Raw genomic sequence first — 5,661 nt, forward strand, 5'->3', positions numbered from 1 at the left:
TCATATTTCTGCCAGACTCCCTACTGTGAGGAGGGGCTCCTGGTCTTCACAGAACACAGCATCATCACCTGCTACAAAATTGGATCTCATAGGGGGACATTGAGCAGTCTAATCACTACCTATTTTCTTTTTTTTTTGTTTGTTTTTTGTTTTTCTTTTTCTTTTGGCAAAGTAATGGGATTAAGTAACTTGCCCAAGGTCACACAACTAGTTAATCATTAAGTGTCTGAGTTTATATTTGAACTCCAAAGCTTGTGTTCTATTCACTGCACCACCTAGCTTCTCCTCACCTATTTATTTTCGTCCTGTGCCTCTCTCTTTTTCCTTATTGAATTGGTTTAGTCCTGGTTTTTCCTCAGTAATTCTGAACACCCAATAGTCGTTATATAATCTTCACTACCCATCCTAAATTGCCTTATGCCTTCCTTCTTTTCTCTTCAACCCTACTCTTCACTCTCAACTTCCACCCCAGATGTACTTGGTCCTTCCATCTGCTGAGTTTGTTGTTCAATAATTCAGCCATGTCTGACTTTTCATGATCCTATGGGCCAAAGCACACCAGGCTCTTCTCTATCTAGATTTACTACTTCAAAATTAACAAACTTCTTTGATATTAAATTTCCTACCTATTCAATAAGACTTCAAGGGAAATCTCTCAATTAAACTTTCACTGATTCTCACAAGTAGAAGAAATTGTGTCCTTTTCTAATGTCCTAATAGCTTATGCTCTGGTTGATCACTCTTTCCAACTTTCACTTTCACTTTTTACACCTTCATTCCTTTTCTCCAAACTCCAAAAAATTTCTTAGTTCTTGATGCAATTTCAAGCTCATGCTTTCCCACTGTCAGTCAACATCTTCTCCTGTAAGGTACATGTTATTTAAATTTATCACTCAATACAGTGCCTGGTGGTTATCAGTGGGTGTTCTCCCTCCTTTTATAATCAGTTCATTGCATGGCTATTTTTCTCTTTACTCCTATTCTTATACTAGGGAATTTCAACATAAAATACCCCTGACCTATGCTTCCTTTCTATCATTACTACTCATATATCCTTGATATTACCTTCACCCATGGGCTCTGAAATTCATTTATCTGATTATGCTAGTCTACCAATTCTATCTTTTCTGTCTTTTTTATAAGTCATTGCTCTTCCCTTCCCATTCATTATTCTTTTATTCCTTTCAATTTTTTTTCATTTTGAACTTAAATACAAAAAAGAAGAAAGAACATTTTCATGTACACAGCAGAACATAAAGAGAGGATTCAATATAAAACCATAAGCCACAGGTCTTAAAATCCCTAAATCTGTTCTTCGCACTCTCTGGGATCTCTAAACCCTTTCCCCCTTAGGTCTTTCTCTGACCTTCACACATTGTCCTTCCTTTTGTATCTTGATCCTTTGGTGAATCAACTCAACCTACACTATAGTCTATGCTTAAATTCCACCATTACAAGCCCCAACCTGGGATTATTCTTAGCATTCCACCTTCTTTGCCCCAATTCATTTGCTGCTGAGTGGATCTGGGGAAAAAACAAAAAACCAAAAAAAAGCAAAACTATACTGACTGGGGTCTACTATAAATTTGCTACATAATCTCAACTGGGCCTCCACTGCAACAAGGTAATCCTTTTATATCTCCTTAATCAGTTTATTCTCCCACTCACTGAAGGGGCTATTCCAAGCAATCTTGTTTCTTTGCAAGCCTCCTATGACATCCCTTCTCATATCCTCTCAGTTAAAAATCTTGCCTTGTATTTCACTGAAAATATTGCAGACATTCACTGAGAGGTCCTTCTTTCCTCTTCTTCATCTCTCATTATCCAAACATGTGCCTCTTCTATCTCCCCCTTTCCTCATATCACTGAAGAAGTTTTCCTTCTCTTTGACAAGGTAAATTTTGCAACATGGACCCTGAATCTCTTTCCCAGAAGACTGTGTCCACTATTATCATTCTCCCCTACTCTTCAATCTCTCTCTACTTATTTCCCTATTACCTACAAATATGTGCCTATCTCCCTTATCTTTAGAAAAAACTGTTTGCTATTTAAAGTTTTTCCACAACCTTATTCCTTCCTGTTTTTCAAGTTTTCTTACACTTTACATCCTTTCATATATACTCTATGATCCAGTTATGGTAGTCTACTTGTTGTTCCCCTAAATGTGACCTGCTCCCTCCAGATTCTATACTTCTTCCTAATGCCTTGAATTTTTTTCCTCCTCACATCTGCCTCTAGTCATCCCTGGCATCCTTCCAGATTCAGCTTAAGTCCTGCCTTTTAGAACAGACCTTTCCCAGTGTCCTCCCCTTTGGTCCCCCCCCCCCATTTCTTATCTTCCCACTTTCCATGTGAGGTTACCTTATATTGCACTGTACATATATGTTCAATATTATTTCCATCTCATCTTCAAGATTCCCCCTCCAAAGGGTAGGAATAATACTTTTGCCTTCCTTTGTGCTTAGCACAGTACCTGATTCATGCTAAGTATTTGATAAAGACTTGTTGACTGATTAAAAAAATGATAAATAAATTAATTTAAAATGACAAATGATAAGAACTTTGAAGGAAACATTGGGGGAAGAAGGAAAAAAGGGACTTCTCACTATCTGGTCTTGGATAGACAAAACTAACCTCTCTTCATGTAACTTTGATCCACTGTCCTTTTGTCTGTTCCAGCAAATAGCCTATGCTTTTTTCTCCCCACTTTTCCTTTATCTTCAATCTTTCCCTATCTACTGGTAACTTGGCAAGACTTCACCATTCTATGTATGTAATTCAGATCTTGTTTCTAACTCTTTAGCATCCCTGTCACACATTCTCTCCTTTCTACTCATGAAATTATCTCCCTAATTCAAACCCTTAGCACTCACTTCTTACCTGGACTATTACAGTCACCTTCCCATCAGTTTCCCTTTATCTCTCCTAACCCAAATACATCCTCTACATAGCTGTGATATTGATTTTCCTAAAGTGCAGACCCAACTGTGTTGTTCCCCTTCTCAGTAAACTCCAGTGATTCACTATTACCTCTAGAATAATATACTTTCCTCTTTGGGGCATTTAGAGCTCTTCCAAAGCTATCTTTCCTGTCTTACCACATATTATTTCCCTCCATTCTTTCGTTTAACCAAACTGGTCTTCTGCTGTTTTTAACATGATACTCCATTTCCCAAACCCTCCCTCCTTTCTGTTTCCACTTGAAATTCCAGGATGTGGACTACTCCCTTGACCCTGCTTGATGATCTGTTCTTGTTCATAGTCTTGTCTAGGATTTATGGAGTAGTAGAGGCCTGACAAACAAATGGCATATGTTCCAAATCACTAATGAAGAAACTGAAAAAATTAAAAAATGAGACATAAGAACTCTGATCAAGAAATGATAGACTTGTTGCAGATTGAGATCTATTTTGTAGACTTGATCAGTGCAGAAATTTATTTTACTTAGCTGACTTGTTACATGGGTTTTGTTTTGTTTTGTTTTCCCCAGTGTAGGGGATGGAGGAAGTAAAGAAAATTGATTTTTGCTATCTTTTTAAAAAGAATATTAATTTAAAAGAAAACTAAAATAATTGTGAAGTGTTTTATATATTTATATATCATATTGGCTAAAATGATCAGTATTTCAGTGACTATGGGAGGTTTGGAACTCTAATATGCTATTGGTAGGGTTGTGAATTGGTCAAACTATTCTGAAAAAAGATTTGGGGATTTTATGTGAAAAGTTATTTAATTGCTCATACTACCTACTGGGATTATATTACCAAAAGGTCAAAGACAGAAGAAAAGTCTCATATTGTACCCAAATACTTACAGCAATACTATTTGTAATAACTGAAAGCTAGGAATATATTATATACCTATGGATTGTAGGGAATAGTTGAACAAAGTAGGACATATGAATATGATGGAATATCACTATCTGGTAAGGAACAATGAATGCAAAGTATGCAGAAAAACTTGAGGAAATTTGTAACATACACAATGAAAAGATAGGGCTCCATTCACACCTAATTAATTTATCAATCAAGAGAGTAAAGCTGGTTTTAAGACATTTTCCTATAACTTCATCACAGCATGTGGACAAAACTTTAATCAATTTAAAAGAACAATGTGACTGGGTCATTGGATGAAAAGCAGATGACAGCACAAAGGAGATTCTGGGTGATTAGTTAAAACCATCAAATTATGCCTTTGGGCCAATGTATAAAAAGAGCAAGCAATTCAGAGTTGTCAGTCCAGCATGGAGCTGGTTTGACTGGGGATGGCCAACAAACCCCCTCAGAGAAAATTTTGCTCTCAAAGAAGAGAGAATTTCTACATCCTTAAGTCTGTTCAGAGTCCCATCCACGATCTGGTTAGTGGATTAGCCACAGGAATTGGGAGTTTGTCCTTCATTCTCAAAGACAATGCAATGATATGCAAATAAATTAAATTTAAGTGAGGGAGGGCTATGCAAAGCCACCAGTCTCATTTTCTTCTTTGGAGTCTTCTGGGTCCAGTGGCTAGTTATGGATTCAGAGGGCTGAAGATACTTTCAGGAAGCTTGAGGTAGAAAAATTAATGTAATTATTCTCAAGAGTTCAGCAGAGAACTAAACTTAAAGTGGGAAACAAGGAAAATTCCACAAAGGGAGAAAAGGGCATTGATAACCAGTTGTTATTATGACTCTATTCTTTAACCACACATGTGAAGGAAATGAATATGCAACATGTGACTATTATATTGTAAGTTTGAGCCTCTTCTCCTCTGAGACCTAACCTTGAGAGGAGTGGTTGTTTCTCCCTCCTTACTTTCACTACTCCCCTTTGAGGAAATGTTTATGTAGCTATTGTTCATGCTATACATTTTTCTTCCTAAAATTTAATTGATACACTAACTGTTCATGATTGGGGAGCATGAGAAAAACATACTAGTACTCTAAAAGTAATAGTCAGCCACCCTCTAGGATCTGGCTTACCAAATCAAGTGGTAATTGGAAAAATAGCCCTAGAAGGGGTTGCTATATGCAACTGGTATAATTTTGATATCCTTTGCATTTACAAGGACTCTCTGGAGAGATTCTCCATCTGTGGTTCTCATTCTTGGATTCCCTAGTCTACCTATTATTCTTTAGGGGAAAAAAAGAATTTTCTTTTAGATTATAATTGGATAATCTTTTTTGTGGCCTATTTCCTTTATAAATCAGCACAGTTATTTTGTGATTAACTTTTTTGATCATTCTTTTGTTTAAGGTCTAATGTGTTTGTTAAATCCTTAACAAGTATAGGATGGTTTGCTAGGTGTCTGAGACCAGATTTGAACTTAGAAAACTTAATCTTCTTGATTTTAGAAGTCAGTCTTAGAGTCAAGAGGACCTGAGTTCAAATATGACCTCAGACACTTGATACTCAGTAGCTGTGTGACTGTGGGCAAGTCACTTAACCCTGATTATCTCATATCCAGGACCATCTTCAGTCATCATGATTCATATCTGGCCACTGAACCCAGATGACTCTGGAGGAGAAAGTGAGGCTGGTGACTTAGCACAGCATCCCCTCACTCAAATCCAAATCACGGGCATGTGAAGGCATCATTTCCCCAATGTCCTGGTCATCTTCAAGAAGGAAGAACAAACAACAAGTATGGAGGCTGATATGAGTAATGTGGATTTTGAATCCT

The sequence above is a fragment of the Macrotis lagotis genome, chromosome 1 (assembly GCF_037893015.1).
Source record: "Macrotis lagotis isolate mMagLag1 chromosome 1, bilby.v1.9.chrom.fasta, whole genome shotgun sequence".
Taxonomy (NCBI): Eukaryota; Metazoa; Chordata; class Mammalia; order Peramelemorphia; family Peramelidae; genus Macrotis; species Macrotis lagotis.